Source organism: Ascaphus truei, chromosome 2 (assembly GCF_040206685.1).
Source record: "Ascaphus truei isolate aAscTru1 chromosome 2, aAscTru1.hap1, whole genome shotgun sequence".
NCBI classification, from domain to species: Eukaryota; Metazoa; Chordata; class Amphibia; order Anura; family Ascaphidae; genus Ascaphus; species Ascaphus truei.
This window is the reverse complement of record NC_134484.1, coordinates 170181457-170198761: the sequence shown is the minus strand read 5'-3', so window position 1 is coordinate 170198761 and position 17305 is coordinate 170181457. Positions and strand designations below refer to the sequence as shown.

The window sequence follows — 17305 nt, the reverse complement described above, 5'->3', positions numbered from 1 at the left end:
AAGTGTTTGGCTCTGGCGGTTACGTTATGATGGGATATTCTATAATATTCTGCGTTATCACTGCCATTGACTCCTATGGAAACCCTGTGATATTGATGCATTATAACGCGATATGTTGTATTATCAGCGCCGCGGACGTATTATCTTCCTTTTCTGTGAATTGATGTGTTTTTTTTTCTTGTACTAAGTAAATACATTAAAGAACATATTTCACTCACTGTGCGACCCGCGGCAGCGGCTTTCCCCCCCTCCCTCTCCTCCCTCCTCCTCCTCCCTCCCCCGAGTCCGCTCTCCCTCACCCGAGTCCACTCTCCCTTCCCTGAGCCCGCTCTCCCCCCGAGCCGAGCCCGCTCTCCCCCCGAACCGAGCCCAGCCCGCTCTCAAGACTGCACGCTATAGCAGTGCGGCACTTCCGGTGCCTGCTGCTTGCGAGCGCGCGCAGTCCTGCCTGCTCTCTGCCGTGATCTGAGGTGCAGGGGGGTGAGGGGAGGTGCAGCGGGTAATGTGAGGTGAGGAGGTGCAGGGGGATATGTGATGTGCAGGGGGGGGTGATGTGCAGGGGGGAGGGTGAAGTGCAGGGGGGAGGGTGATGTGCAGGGGAGGGGTGATGTGCAGGGGGGGTGATGTGAGGTGCAGGGGGGTGATGTGCAGGAGGGGTGATGTGAGGTGCAGGGGGTGAGGTGCAGGGGGGTGAGGTGCAGGGGGGTGAAGTGAGGTGCAGGGGAGTGAAGTGAGGTGCAGGGGGGTGATTTGAGGTGCAGGGGGGTGATGTGAGGTACAGGGGAGTGATGTGAGGTGCAGGGGAGTGATGTGAGGTGCAGGGGAGTGATGTGAGGTGCAGGGGGGGATGTGAGGTGCAGGGGGGATGTGAGGTGCAGGGCAGTGATTTGAGGTGCAGGGGGGTGATGTGAGGTGCAGGGAGTGATGTGAGGTGCAGGGGGGGATGTGAGGTGCAGGGCAGTGATGTGAGGTGCAGGGCAGTGATGTGCAGGGGGGGGTGATGTGAGGTGCAGGGGGGTGAGGTGAGGTGCAGGGGGTGAGGTGAGGTGCGGTGCAGGGGGGTGAGGTGCAGGGGGGGGTGATTTGAGGTGCAGGGGGGTGATGTGAGGTGCAGGGGGGTGATGTGAGGTGCAGGGGGGATGTGAGATGCAGGGGGATGTGAGATGCAGGGGGGGTGGAATGTGTGTGGTCTGCGGGGGGGGGGTATTGTGTGTGATGTGGAGGGTGAGTATTGTGTGTGATGTGGAGGGTGAGTATTGTGTGTGATGTGGAGGGTGAGTATTGTGTGTGATGTGGAGGGTGAGTATTGTGTGTGATGTGCAGGGTGAGTATTGTGTGTGATGTGGAGGGTGAGTATGGTGTGTGATGTGGAGGGTGAGTATTGTGTGTGATATGGAGGGTGAGGGGGGGAGATGGTGGTGTGAGATATGGGGAGTCACAAACGTTGCTGATGAGGGGTGCACGGGGATATATTTGAAGATGATGAGGGGTGCAGGGGGAGATATATGAAGATGATGAGGAGTGCTGGGGGGATATGAGGATGAGGGGTGCTGGGGGAGATATGAGGATGTTGATGACGAGTGCTGGGGAGATATATATCAGGATGAGGGTTGCTGGGGCAGATATGAGGATGATGAGGGGTGCTGGGAGAGATTGAGGGGTGCTGGAGATATGAGGATGATGAGGGGTGCTGGGAGAGATTGAGGGGTGCTGGAGATATGTGGATGATGAGGTGCTGGGGGAGAGATGATGATGATGATGATGATGATGATACCCGTGAGGCCCGAATCTGTATTCCTTGGAGCAGTTCGGCCCTTCTCACTTGACAAGTTGTGCAGGCCTGCTCTAAGGGGATGAGTTCATTTACATCCACGGGAACTATTGATGAATAATTGATACTAATTACATTTATAAGAGGGGGAGTGTGATAAAAAATGAGGGTGATGTTCTCAGTAAGGGTGGGTTGAGCCTTATACTATGAAGTTATAAACCAATCCCTCAAAGAAAGTTTCAAAGTAGTGTTTTGGAAAAAAATATTAATTCCTACTCATTGAAGCATTCATATAAGTCCCTACCGCAATATTATAATTTTAACACAAGTCCATGACTACCCCCACCTACCATTTTACATGTGGGAGAGACTGCCTTCAAGCTATTAATCACTTTTGAGTGCATTTCTAAAAAATGAAAAGTCCATCAAAAAGTTGTATTTCATACCTGTGTATGTATTTATGTACTGTATGTCTTTATTTATATAGCAATAAATTAAAGTACTGTATAATGCTGCACACCATGCAATAAATTCAGATACTTGCTGTTACCGGTGCTCCTGGTCCAGAGGAGTCCCTGTCTATGAAAAACTCCAAGCTCAGCAAAAATAGGAAGTTCCAGGGCACTACGGATTTGCTCAAAAAAAGAAATTTATTATCTCATATACACAACGTTTCACCCAGCTAAGTGGTCTTTCTCAAGTGAAGAATTAATGTACATAGCGCTTCACAGTAGTAATACACATGACAATCATATAAATAACAAATAATATAAATAACAGGTCATGGGAATAAGTGCGTCAGACATAAAAGTAACATTTCGGAAGAGGAGTCCCTGCTCCGAAGAGCTTACAATCTAATTGGTAGGTAGGAAGAACGTACAGAGATAGTAGGAGGGCGTTCTGGTAAGTGCGTCTGCAGGGGGCCAAGCTTTATGCATCATGTGTCTAGTATTAGCCACGGGGCTACTCATATGCTTCTTTAAGCAAGTGTGTCTTAAGGTGGGTCTTAAAGGTGGATATAGAGGGTACTAGTCGGGTACCTGTAACCCTCCCTGCTAAGCTTCTAAGGAGTGTACATCATTGTGCAAAGGTTGGCTACTGAGCATGGATTACCTTGACTCAGGATGCTGGATTCAAGTGCCTGGGCGATGAGGTAACTAGGGTGTATAAAAATGGGCACCAAGAACTTTTGTAGTACAATTGTCATTTATTCATGCCCGCAAGCGCAGGCACCGCTCATAAACATATCGACAACGTTGTACTGTATCTTACAGCAGACATACATGAATACGATTCTTCCATCATTGCCCACTCTTAACACTCAAATGGACGTACATTGACTTAGTTGCTCTAAGTAGGTGTGGGACACGGCCCCTCTTGTTGCTTGGGATCATCATCAGTATTAATCCGATAATTCTAGGCCCCTACGGGAGTCCTGGTGGGTCTTTTCTTACGTGACCCAATGCCTTTGGCCTGTTTGGGAACTGTCACTTCCATATAGATTGACACGTGGGAAACCTTTTTTCTGAGGCCCTCTGGGGTATGTCATATTCCCTTTCCCTTAACTATTCGGGTCTCCATTCCTTTGTTTGGGGATTCTAACTTAAAGGGTACTGTCCCTATCTACAACATAATAAACAGGAGAGTCTGATCTGTGCTATTAATTTCTAAACATTACTTATCTACTCTCCCCAAGGCTCTTCTCCTCTTGTCCTTCAAGAACCTAACCTTCTTAAATCTTCTCTCTCATTTAAATACTATTCCATGATGTCATAATCCCCATGGCAATACAGGGTGGGGAACACCATATGCTAACCTGCTAGTAACCCTTTTGGAGGGGGGTTACATATCATAGCAGACACCTTCCACTAAGACATCATAATATGGGTCCTAAGCATTTTTATGTTTCCTCTGGAAGACTCCAGGACATGATGATTTAAACATCACTGTGTGGTCATTGCGTAAAGCAGTTCAGTGCTGCAAGATGTGTCAAAACGACATTTTCAAACTCATTTTATAGTTAGAAGTGCTTTGAGCTGCAGCTGACAGTACTTAAATAACAAAAGACAGGGGTGCCCAATGCTACATCAAAATTGACAAAACATATATGGTCCTTAAATAACACCAGCTTATAGTGTGAAAATGCAATGGATACTTTTTACTGATTGCACTAAATAATCACATTATAAAACAATCTTCTTAGGTGCATGCTACTGATGTTAGTATGTTCCACCACTAATTCCATGTGTGGCCCTTTCTTAGCTCACACAGCATCTCAAAGGCCGATGGGCACAGTTTTTGAAAGTGAAATGGAAGGTATATTGCCTTTTCTGTTTATTCAATCCCTTTTTCACTCGTGTGCTCCCTCTTCGGAGTCGCCCTTGGCAGGCTGTAGGTGCATATTTTGAACAGAAGGAATGTTAGCAATAGGGCGGCTTAAAAGTCTGGTGTCTAAAAAAGACATAAATCCATTGCACAACACCAGCATGCGGTTTTAAAATAAACCCAATAAAAGCACAATACTGTGTACTTCTGACGAAACAGAGGCAACGGATTCTTTTTTTCAAAGCCAATTACTATATTCAATCATCATTCAAAAATGTTTCACTGAGTTTCCAAAATATATGTTCCTCTTATGTTATCATGCGTCTTATTCTGCAGCTTTAAATAGAAAGAACATTATTTCTGTATGTTTTTGCAATAGAAAATGATGCCATTCAAATATAATAAGGTGTGTATATTCGTAGTATGATACTTGCTTGAGAACTTAATGTTGAAAAAGTGAACCAAAGAACATTCATGGCTTAATGAACCTTTTCAGTCATTGCTGTAGTGGAAAATGAGTGTTTTGAAAGCTTCCCTGCACCAATTTCTCAGGGAGAACCCGGTTTAAAACATAGCCCCCCATTCAATGTGGTGAGGGGAAGTGTGACTCACACTTAATAATGCCGTAAACATGCACTCACTTCAATGGAAGTTCCTGCATCATAAACCATGTGTTACCCTGCGTTACACTATCTTCAATCATTATTATGCAGTAGGCTTGTTTCAGTGGTTGATATTGTGATAATACTAAGCGGCTTAATATACTACAACTATTTTCTTTATTACAATCATCTACTTTTTCTTTCTCTACACTGTCAGTTGAGCTTTCTTTGAAAGAAAAAAGCATTTTGGAAACTCTCTCTCTTCCTGGTTCAGTGACATCAATTAACAGATATGGTTCATAGGTCCCCAAATGTTATATACATCTAGATATTTTTTTACCGGACACAGTGCCACTTTACCACTTGACTTTTGTCACTGTAAAATAGAATGCACTGCCCATAATGGAAGTGATTGCAAAATTAAAAACATATTATGCGTGAATCGTTTTACATTGTTTACAGAAGGGAAAAAAAGGACAACCTAACTTACAGCATGTTGGCAACATGTGGTTCAATATGTAATGGATCTCAGGGATCAGTTAAAGAGTTAGTAAGTCACTTTGGGAGATAAAAATATATAGAACTCTCCGCATGCTCAGGAGAGATACTGTACTATAACCGGTATTCCCACCTAAGGCTTGTATTATACTAAGCGTGTGCGTGCTAGCTCAGCAATGAAAAATACATGTCTCCCTATGATAGTGTATCCAGTGTCGATGCGTGCGCAAAGCAGACATCGTTAGCGTGGCAGCTGTGTGGAAATACAAAGAAATTTGTATTTTTTAGCGGCTGCTGTGCCATGTGACAATGTTAGCCAATCACAATGAGGCCTACCCTTGTGACGTCATGACCACGCCTCCTAGTCACACGCGTCATCGTTTGGCCTATATGCAGAAAACACACACCCCACGTGCACGCGCAACATCATGCGCATGCACACGCGCAAAAAGCGCGTGCTATAATACAAGCCTAAGGGCTGTTATATACAGCAGGCGGCCGTGCGGCCACGCATTCCTATGCGAACGCGCGTGCACGTGCCGCATGTTTTCCTGTATATAGTGCCGGTAGCTGCAGGTAATGTATATATGTGTGTATGTGTGTTTATGTGTGTGTATGTGTGTGTGTATGTGTGTGTGTGTTTGTGTGAGTATATGTGTGAGTATGGGTTGTGTGAGTGAAAGGAAGTGCTAAAGATTTTTTAAACAAAAAAAAACTTTAATAAATATTTTTTTTTTACTTCTACAATCATTCACACACACACACACACACACACACACACACACACACACACACACACACACACACACACACACACACACACACACACACACACACACACACACACACATCCACGCATACATACATACATTTGAGCGCAGGCAGCGGCGCGAAAAGATGAATTTCCTCATCTTCGCCGCTGTCTGTCGGCTCCCCTCTCCCTGCCGTGCGCGCGGCCCTTGAATAGAAAGGCTGACTAACGTCAGCCAACTAAAAATCCGCGCGCGCGCATGGCGCAGCACGCGCCCGGCACTATAGAACGTGCCTAAGAGTGTTTAAACCCAGGGACAAAGTAATGCTGCAAAACTTTTGGCGAAGTGGCAGTTACCCTTTGAGGTCCTACGTCGCACAGGCGAAATGAACAATGAGCTTGCTCAGCCAAGTTCCAGGAAAGTTAAGCAAATGTACCATGTGAATCTCCTGAAACCCTGGAAAACAGAGGAATCCTTGTTCATCCATCTGGTCGTAGTTCGGATTTGGGTCCCCAGCTTCCTGTAGAAGGAGAGACAGTCGTAGATAAGGTCCCAAATGTAAAACAGTTCACCCCGAACAACAACAGGACCTAGTAGAGCTTATTGTCCAATTTAAAGATGTATTTTTTTTTTTAGAAAGGCCAAGAAAAAATAATTTGCGTTCCCATAAAACTATAACAGACCCCGGGATGATTCATTCAGACTACCTGAGAGCAGGAAAGACATAGTCAGGAAAGAAGTCAAGGAAACGTTAAGACTAGGGGTTATAGAAGAGTCCCATAGTGGCTGGTGCAGTCCCATTTTTCTAGTACGCATACTAGATGGGAAAGTACAGTTCTGTGTAGAGTCATTGCGGACTCATAGTTTTATGCGTACCCAATGCTCAGAGTAGATGAATTGCTTTACACCTTAGGAGAGGTGCAGTACATAAGCACTTGTATTTGACTAAATCGTATTTGCTAATTCCTTTGGAAAAGAGTCCAGAACCAAAACTGCTTTTGCCACTCATATGTCTGATTCATAGCAGAAAGTGCAGACATAGTGTGGCTGTGATCCGCCCCACAGATTCACAGTGACGAAGGCTGGTGGATAGGAAATCCATACCAGACTTTACAATGGTTCTGGTTTCCCTCACCTGCTCACCTAATTACTAGAACAGGTATTTAGAGCAGAGAGGGTTGCTTTTTCACTCACTCTTAGAGCCTGAAGGCTGGGAGGATGCTGCTCCCCAGGATCGAGTTCGGGGTAGACAGCCCCCTTACGGTTGCAGCATCTGAGAATCTATTGGGACGCTGTCCCCATCTGACAGTTAAGAATCGAATGTTATATCTGTGTGTTATTTAAAGTTGCTAAATGGCTTATCCAGCCAACATTGCAGATAGGGATATGCTGTGAGTTAGACTCCTGACAGGAGTAGAGTAGGAGTTATTTTTATGATTTCTTTTGTTTCTTAAAGTGACGGTGTTTGAAATGTTTAGTGTCAGTAATGGAAAAATAAACCGCATTAAACTCTAGAAGACTGTCTTGGGAAGAGCCTGGACAAACGGCAGCGCTACAAAGGGAGCAATTTGCCACAAATGTCCTATTCAGCAAGCTCTAGAGAGCAAGCACCCATAAGAACCAACTGAAGACAGTCCCTGGGTCATTGAGAGACGGGCCTGACCGGAAACAAAAAGAAATGCACCTTGGGAAAGGCAGAAACAAAATACCTTGGTAATGCTTTGGGAGGTGGTGGAGAAAGACTATTAGCAAGCAAGGTATATGCCCCAAGAGAAGCTCCCACTCTGCAGAAAAAGACACAGATTTATCTCTCACTACTCCACGATTACAGGGGCCCTGATGGACCTCACAAAAAGAAGCCATCCTATCCAGGTAGTCTGGATGGAAAAGTGCCAATGGGCATTTCATGAGATAAAAAATGCTTGTCGAAAGCCCCCGCTCTTAAAAGTCCTGATTTTAAAAGACCCTTTATTGGACAGATGGATACTTTTAATAAAGGCTTGGAGGAAGTCTTGTCACAGGACTTTGATTGTATAGAACAGCCGATCTTCCTAAGCCGTAAATAGGTTCAGAGGGAGACATAAAATGAACTTGTTAAAAAGAGGAATTAGCACTGAAGTGGGCGATAGAGGCCTTAAGGTATTACTTAGCCAGTGTCCATTTTACCCCAGGGATAGACCATGCTCCATTTATCCACACTCACAGGTTCATAATGAAGCTCTCCATTTAATGTGGTAGCCAGGAACAGTGGAAAGACAAAGTTTCAGGTCCCATATGGACCTTTCATCGGATCTGAGGTAGTCAGATGAAGTGCCCACTGATGATAAAATCTTACTGCTTTCAATCTCTGTGAAAGAGAAAATGGCTCTGCATGTTCTTTGGTTAATTTGGCAATTTCCAAAAAGGACATTTTTTTCTTTGCAATTTATAGGATTCCAATTCCATAAAATGGTTTATAAAATAACCTTCCCCTTGGATCAAATATATAGTACAATTCCAAAGTGCGGGGAAACAGCCTCAGGAAAGGAGAATCCTGCTTGTGAAGCCAACACAACATAGACAAACAATTTATTCAAAGTGCAGGTCTCCTCTAAGACAGAGATACAAAGTAGAGCTCTACTCACAAGTTCATAAGGAAGCTCTCCTGATTAAAGGTCCATATGGGACCTGAAATGTGGTCTTTCCACTGTTCTTGGTTGTCACATTAAATGGAGAATTGCATTATGAACTTGTGAGTAGAGCTCTCCCCATTAAAATGCTTTAACGCCATATGGGAGTCTAACCCCAGTTGACCAGATGGTATCTGTCCTTCCAACCATTCTCCTTCAAGATTCGGCACAGGCCAGGCAAAGACAGGTCCAATGCCTACTTTATGTCTTCAAATTGAGTGAATGGATGGACTCCACCTGCGGGTATCCCTAGATACCCACAAGCAGGAGGACTGTAGCAGGAATACCTGTTACCAACAGCTTGGACTATTGGGTGTCGACCAGCAAGGTGTTCATTTCTAAACCTCAAAGAGATAAATATAGAGAGGCACAAAAAAGCAATGAATAAAAGTGCCTTTATATATGAAAATTGGCAATGTTAAAGCATAAACAATATTACATTAAAAACATTTGTGCAAGAAAATAAAAACAAAGACTTTGCCTGATAAATGTGTCTGCTGCCGATGTGCCAAGGATAGATGTTAAACAAACTTTAACTCTCCCACAGAGTCCGTAGATCTTCTCCGTCAGGTGTTGAGGGTGGGGGAGGCAGGTGGGTGGGCTGGCGTACCAATCTTTACTGCGCTGCTGTGCCGGTGTAGTTGTCTCCTGGGTGGTAACCTCAGTAGACCCCATTGTCCTGACGCTTGCTTGCTAATAACTGCGGCGACTGTCTGGTACTCAATCCTCTCCTCCGTAAACCCGGAAGTAACGTTAGACTCGGGGCGTGACGTCAGTCACTAGATGTGACGCTCGCCCATGTGTGGTGGAGTATGTTCAAAGGCTGTCAGGTATCAACGGATCTACGGACTCTGTTGGGAGAGTACACGTTTGTTTAACATCTATCCTTGGCACATCGGCAGCAGACACATTTATCAGGCAAAGTCTTTGTTTTTATTTTCTTGCACAAATATTTTTAATGTAATATTGTTTATGCTTTAACATTGCCAATTTTCATATATAAAGGCACTTTTATTCATTGCTTTTTTGTGCCTCTCTATATTTTTCTCTTTAAGGTTTCTGTATACTAAGGCAGCGGTGCGCCATCTGGGGGGCGCAACCCTCAGGGGGGGCGCGAAACTGAGTGCGGGGGACGCGGGGTTTGCAGAGGCCCCGCACGCTTCCCAAAGGCACTTAAATGAAGTGCTGGGGGAGCTGCAGGGCCTCTGTAAACCAGACTTACCTTGGCTCCGGCGGCTTCTCACACGCGTCGCCATGGCAACGCGGCATCACATGACGTGGCGAGGTCATGTGTCATCACGTTGCTATGGCAACGTGACGTCAAGACGTCGGAGCAGACGCCGGAGTGTAGCTTCTCACTGGTTCATGTCATAAGAAGAGGTAGGAGGATTAGCGAGCTCAACTGGCCTGCAAAAGTTTAAAAGGCAGGTAGAATACACCTCACAGTTGCCTGTTCTTGGTCTGCAGAGGGACACTACTGTAGGTCTGAAATATGTCCCTGTGTTATATTATGTATATGAACTTTTACTGGCTGAGGCTGTATTTTTGTGTTGCTGAGCTTTGTCTGAATAAAAGTCTACATTTACTTTTCCAAATGCAAGTCTCTCGTCGTTAGCTCTGCATGCATCACCTACAACCCTATTCCCAGATAGCCCAGACTTCACCTTGTTTATCAAGGAGCGCATTCCTGAACTGGGAAAAGGCTAGAAACACAAGGCTGGGGTATCTAGGTTCGGATCCTGGGATGAGGCAGTTGGACTACTTAAAAGATAACGGTCAACCCAATAGTGAGCTATTCCACTTCCTGCAACTTAGAGCTTATTACTCCAAAGGAAATGTAACCTCTCCATACTTGGTTTTGAGAGGCTTTGCCTAGAGGCAGCGGACCAACTGGAGCTGACTTCTCAGCTTTATGCTTATTTTACATACCGGAAACTGACACCCAAAAAACCCTGTGGTTCAAAAGGCAGTGGGAACATATTTTGGAGTGGAGCTGGAGGGGGAAGACTGGGAGGATATATTCGAGACAGTGGTGACCAACTCCATCTGTACAACCATAAAAGAGAACACATATAAGGTTATGCTGATGTAGTACAAGACCCCCCTGGCGCTGTCCAAGTACATTCCGGGATATTCTCCTTTGTGCCCCAAAAGCTGCAGAGAAAGAGCCTCTATCATCCACATGTGGTGGACCTGCTCCCTGATAGCCCACCTTTGGAAAAGGTTCAGACATGGGCTCAGCAGCTACTAGATATAGGTATCCCACTTGAGCCCTGGCTGTTTCTCTTGAACAGGTCCCTCCTTGGCCTTTCTAGAGCTGGGCATAAGCTGCTCACTCACATAGCAATAGCTACCAGGTGCAAGCTTGTTGCCCTATAGAAGCAGAGCAAGTCCCAATCCATCTCATTGATAATCCTTAAAGTGCGGTTTGTATGTAAGAGGGAGTAGTTGATGAGTTTCTTGAATTACTGTTGCTATACATTCCAGAGGGTTTGGCAACACTGGCTCACCCACATGGATATCCATGGTCTAGACCCAACCACTTCTCTAATTTCCAACCCACTAGGCTCTAACTCCCTGGGCCATGAGATTGGTGAAACCAACCCAGGCTCTCCTCTCCATGGCAAAGCAACCCTGCGCCCCTCACACCACCCAAGATGGTCGAGACCCTCTTTGGGTTCACTCCGGATCTCCCGCACCCACTGATTCCCCAGCTCTAATTAGCTAAGCACTGGTCTATTTAGTGGTACTGCTGGATGTAATCTTAAGATCGACCTATGTGACTCTGTATATGAATGGATGTGACTCCCCCCCTCTTCCATGCTCTTATTTTCTGTACACCCCACCCCAATTTTGTTTTCTATCCCCATGGAAACCTCTGTAAAATTTGGAGAGGGAAGGAGAAGGAATGAGTGTGAGGGGGAGGGAAGAGGGAGGAAGGAAGGAGGAGGGAAGGAAGGGGGAAGGAAGGAAAGAGGAGGGGAGGAAAGGGGGAAGGGAGGGGCGGAGCGTGATAGCACCTCTTTTAGTAGAGTAACAAGTGCTTCATATTATCAGGGTTTCAATAGGAAATCCTCATGGAGAGTCTGTAGCTCAGATTCACCTGGGGTTGTTGCAGGAGTTTGGATCTGCAGTGCAATGGTCAGCAGAGACTGCAGGAAGCAACAGGCAGAAGGGGTAGTCAGGCGATCCAAGGTCAGGACGGCACACAGGAGTAAGCGGACAAACCGGGGTGAGAGCAGGCAGCAGGCAGAGAGTAGTCAGACAGACTGGAATCAGGACCAGGATTTATGAAGCGTTCAGGAAGTTCTAGGTACTGCAGCAGGGGAGCCACACAACCTTACTTCAGCTAGCAAAGCTGTTGTAAAGCACAAATACTGTAGCATGGAGAGGTACCTTCTTATAGGTCTTGGATGGTCAGGTGGTTTAGTCAGCATGCCCGTATGTCCCAATAGGCCACCAAGTACAGGCCTAGGGTGGCAAATTTCAAAATTGGGTGTAAAATTGGCTTCCATTTGCCGCCTCCGGACGATTTCGTAAGGCTGGTACTTCATCGCCACCCTCCTCCTGCAGAATTGCAGCATCAAATGATGCTGTGATGTCACATCGCGACACATTGTCATGGCTACATGGTGCCATGACATCAAGGCAATGTGATGTTGCTTTGTCATGGCAACGCATCGCCATATGGCATCACAGCATCATTTGAGGAGGAGAGTGGCGGCACAAAATTGAGTGCCTAAGAGCGCAACTTTTGTAAAACATGCCCTGGTAGTCAGTAGCTGTCTAGCGAGGGCCTGCACAGAACAATGCAGTCCTAGCATGTGAGACCTCACACATATATCCTCTCAAACAACCTTGAAACAACACCCGTGCTGTAAAAGGAGCGCACCTGAGATACCTGGCAGATATTCTAATAGAAGTCATTCAAATATACTTTGCATATCCTCTCTCTTTCTCCTCTCCAGCAAAACCCATATTTCAGTGTCGGGACGGGAGTAACGCACCCTTTAGCTACGATGTAAATAGCGTGACGTTAAATCCCCGTGTTAATTATAAAGGAGCTCTGTGGATATGTATTGTTAGAGGGAACACCTCTTTTTCATTTCATTAGCACATAATGTCCGTTATAGTAACACAAGGGGTAGTTACGGTTGAAAACAGCACACAAGACAGCGTTAGTGAACTTCGAAGATACCAGTTAGCACCTAAGGTGTTAACTTAAGTTAACGCCTCGATAAATCAAAACCGGAGCATTTTGTATCTGGGTCAAAATGTTTCACAATAACAATATAGCACACAGAATGTAGCGCCGTGCTGCACATACAATTTTACAGGCCCCATACCTGCAGTGCCGTCTTAATGCATGGGCACGCTGGCCAGTTGCCCGGGGGCCCCACGAGCATACGGGCCCCATGCTAATCTATGCACAGACCAGAATTTAACACTAATTTTCCCATCACCCGCCTGAACATTCAAATCTCCCACTAAATCGGTAGGAGAAAAATTACGACTTGTAGCGGAGAGTTGGCAGGGCCCAGTGCACTGCTTTGCCCGGGGGCCTATAATGCTGTTAAGACGGCCCTGTGTACCTGCCCTGAAAATCCTATAATCTATGTTGCACGCCTGAGGCAACAGAACATAAGAAGACTTGCCCAAGGCCATAAGGAGCTGATACTGGGATTTCAGATCCTCTGCTTCAAAGTAATTGATTTGAAAGTGTGGGCCTTTACTCACTCCTTTAGCCCAACTTTCACAAGAACATATCTCACACATGGATTAATTTAGCAATAAAAAACTATCACCACAAGCCAGTATGATGCTGTGTTTATGTTTCACAATGTGTCTGACTTGTCAGGATAGGCCTTGCAGAAATCTGTGTGAGGTGTAGGGTGTGAGTCATGTAAATATATTTGCTTATTACCATATCTCCCAGGTGTGCTCCTTTTTAGGCACAGACGTCTCACCACAAGTTATTTCAAGGCGGGTTTGAGTGGATATATACAGCACTTGGGACTAGTGTTGGACCGGGTCCTACTTTTAAAAAAAACGGGTACCCGGACAAAATCAAATGATCTACCCGGCCAGGTATCCGGTTACCCGGTTGGCACTTACCTGGGAGTGGAGGAAGAGGGTGGCAACATCTAGGCAGGTCAGCAGCAGTCCTGTGGAGGTGGCATCAGCAGTGTGTGTTCAGCCCGCGCGGGAGCTGCAGGACTCCATAGCAGTGTGAGCTGGGGAACCATGTGACCGGAACAGAAGCAGAAGCGTTTCTATTGACAGCCGGCTGTCCAATAGGAACGCTTCTGCTCCTGCCACATGGTTCCCCAGCTCACACTGCTATGGAGCTCCCACGCGGGCAGAACACACATTGCTGATGCTGCCACCGCCACAGGACCTCTGCTGACCTACCTAGATGTCGCCGTGGGCTTCCTCACGGGTCTTCCTCACCTTCCGTCGCTGACAGCAGGTAAGTAATTATGTATTTTTCAGCTACCCTGACACTACCCAGCGCCGGGCCCACTTCTCAGTTGCCGGGTCCGGGTAATTTCCAGGTAGCTGAAAATCCGCCGGGTACTGGGTAATTACGGGTACTCGGTACATCACTACTTGGCACTCTACTAAAATAGTTAGCTCTCTCTTTGTTCAATAATTTGCGGCTCACATTTTTACTAATTTGACCGTCATCACATGGTGTATTACAGGCTGTTCAAGATGTGTTTGTAGGAGTAAGTCAGTTAGGAAGTGGGCTAGGGAATTCTCTTAGTTAAGAATCAATGGGCGTTATTCATTAAACTACAGAGTACTGCTCGGAGCACTGTTGCTTTGAAAGATGGAAACTATTGACGTAAATATCGGTTTCAGTGCAATAGTGCCCCGACTAGCACTATTGTAGTTTTATAAATAACCCGCAATGTTTTTGATAAAAGAAAGACACATAAAAGGGTGAGAAGACATTTAATCCATTTCTGACAGAGGGGCTAGGGCTGCCAACAGGGGGGGAGAGCCGGTACATGTGTCCCGGGCCCGGGGGCTGCGGGGGGCCCAGCTGCTGATCCTCTAGTTGCCGCCAGGCCCCAGCTCTCCCCCAGCTGCAAGTTGTGCTCAGCTTTCAGCACGCACCACCATGAAAGAAAGGCCCTGCACACGCCAGCGTAAGAAACTCGGCGTGGGACAGTCAGTGAGGGAGGCCCACAGGTGGGGGAGAGCCGGGCCCACCGGCAATGAGAGCACCAGTAGACGGGCCTGGCCAGGGGCCGCAAACCACCCCAGAGGTAAGTCTGTATTTTATATGTATTTGGGGGTGTGGTTTTTTCTAAATATGTATTTGGGGGGTGGGAGGTTTTTTTAATGTATTGGGGGGGGGGTGCGGAATTTATATGTATTGGGGGTGTTTTTAAAAAAATATGTATTTGGGTGGTGGGGTGTTTTATATGTATTTGGGGGATATAGTAAATGTTGAAAATAGAGGAAGCACACAGCAGACTTAAAGTTGAGTGCAAAGACTTCTGTTGTATTCAGTACATCAGAGCAGGTATATACAGTGACGTTTCAGGACAACCCGTCCTTTCCTCAGACCATACACCTTTGTATTTGGAGGGTGTTTTTATTTTATATATGTATGTATTTGGGTTGTGGGGGGGATTTGTATGTATTTGGGGGAGGTTTTTTGTATGTATTTGGAGTTTGGGGGTGTTGCAGCGTACATGCAACTACACACGCGGGTTCTTTGGATAAGGCTTATTTATTTTAGCCTTAAAACATACAGCACACCAAAAACAAATAGCTTCTCATCAGCAAACAAAAGAAAAATAGCTTATCTTCAGCATGTAAACAAAACAGGTTTTCTTCAGCGTGCAGGACACAACAGTTCATCAAAATGTACTTTGCAAACAGACCTTAAATGAAGCTGTTCTCTCTCCAGAGTTTTCAGGGTATTTCCCTGCTTCAGACAGCATACAAGAAGACAGACCTTGTTTCAGTAATCTCTTCAGTAACTCACTCCTGTCTGCTGACCAGCCAGGCATGTGTGCACATCCTGGGGTTTTGAACACACCTTGATTAGGCAGCTGGGATTCAACTAATTGCCATGAGCTTTACAGCTGAAGTTAACCTCATCACTGCTGCACTGCAGACTAAACATATGTCTGCCAGGCATATAGCTGGTGGCTTTTATTTACCCTGTCACATTCCTCCCCTGTTAGTGTGTGGCTGGGGCTACGCACGGCTGAAGCCCGACCATCCACCCCTTCTCTAGAAAAGAAATCCGCATTTGCGTTCTCTTTTCCCGGCCTGTGCTGAATCTCCAATGAGAAGGGTTGGAGGGCCATATACCAGCTAGTTAACCTAGCATTGGAATCTTTCATGCTATTTAAACACTTCAGTGGAGCATGGTCTGTCACCAGAGTAAAATGGACTCCTGCCAGGTAATGCCTTAAAGCCTCGATTGCCCACTTTACTGCGAGGCACTCCTTCTCAATCACTGAGTAATTTTTTTCCCTCGGGAACAATTTCCTACTCAGGAAAAGGATAGGGTGTTCAACTCCCTCAAACTGTTGTGACAACACTGCTCCTAGCCGTATCTCTGATGCATCCGTTTACACTACAAAAGGCCTGTTGAAGTCTGGGCTTCTAAGGACGGGACCCCCTGATAGACACCTTTTTATGTCCTCAGAGGCTCTCTGACACTCCCTTGACCATACCACTTGTGTAGGGGCACAATTTTGTGAGGTCCGTTAAAGGGGCTGCCACTTCCGAGTAGTTGGGGATGAAGCGCCGGTAGTATCCTGCTAAACCCAGCAGAGAGCGTACCTGCGTTTTTGTTTGGTGGGTTGGAACTTCTTTCAGGGCAACTACCTTGTCAGCTAGTGGCCTTACTTTTCCACCTCCCACTGCATACCCTAAGTATTTGGTTTCTGCCTTTCCCAAGGCACATTTCTTAGGGTTGGCTGTGAGCACTGCCTCTCTTAGAGATTTGAGGACCGCTTTCAGCCTATTTAGATGGGCCCGCCAGTGTTTACTATAAATGACAATGTCATCTAGGTAGGCTGTGGCATAAGTCCTATGGGGTCTCAGCACCTTATCCATGAGTCTCTGAAATGTGACTGGGGCTCCATGCAGTCCAAATGGCATTGTCACAAACTTGTATAAACCCATGGGAGTGGCAAAGGCATTTTTGCACTTGGACTTTTCCTCTAAGGGCATTTGCCAGTATCCTTTTCTTAAGTCCAACGTGGATATATATTCCGCGTTACCAAGGGCGTCAATTAATTCGTCCACCTCGACATCGGATATGCGTCAAACTTGGATACCGCATTGACCTTTCGGAGGTCCACACAAAATCTTACCTTCCCATCGGGTTTAGGGACCATAACTAGTGGACTACACCACTCACTGCATGATTCCTCAATCACTCCTAAGTGTAACATTTCTTGTACCTCCTTCTCTACCAGGGCCCTACGACTTTCAGGCAACCTATAAGGACGGGAACGTACTTTTACCCCAGGTGCTGTCTCGATCGCATGTGAAATTAAGTTAGTTTGTCCTGGTAAATCAGAAAAAACATCATGGAACTGTGTAATTATTGCTAACAAGTCCCCTTTTTGTTCAGAGGACAACTGTTTACCCATTGGGATTTTATCGTCACCCACAATGTTCTCCCGTGGGGGCTGAGGACCCAAGTCCGTT

At 46.1% G+C, this 17305-nt stretch overlaps 1 protein-coding gene across 2 annotated transcripts in view; it reads right to left on the bottom strand.

The window, feature by feature from the left end:
• NFATC1 (nuclear factor of activated T cells 1) overlaps positions 1-17305 on the bottom strand; it is a 256254-nt gene that overhangs the window by 224898 nt on the left and 14051 nt on the right. The window contains exon 2 of one of the 2 annotated variants that reach the window (XM_075585523.1): positions 6385-6468. The exons of the other annotated variant lie outside the window; for it this stretch is intronic. The gene's annotated coding sequence lies outside the window, so the exon portion shown is untranslated. The remainder of the gene's footprint in view (positions 1-6384; positions 6469-17305) is intronic. 2 annotated transcript variants of the gene reach the window in all.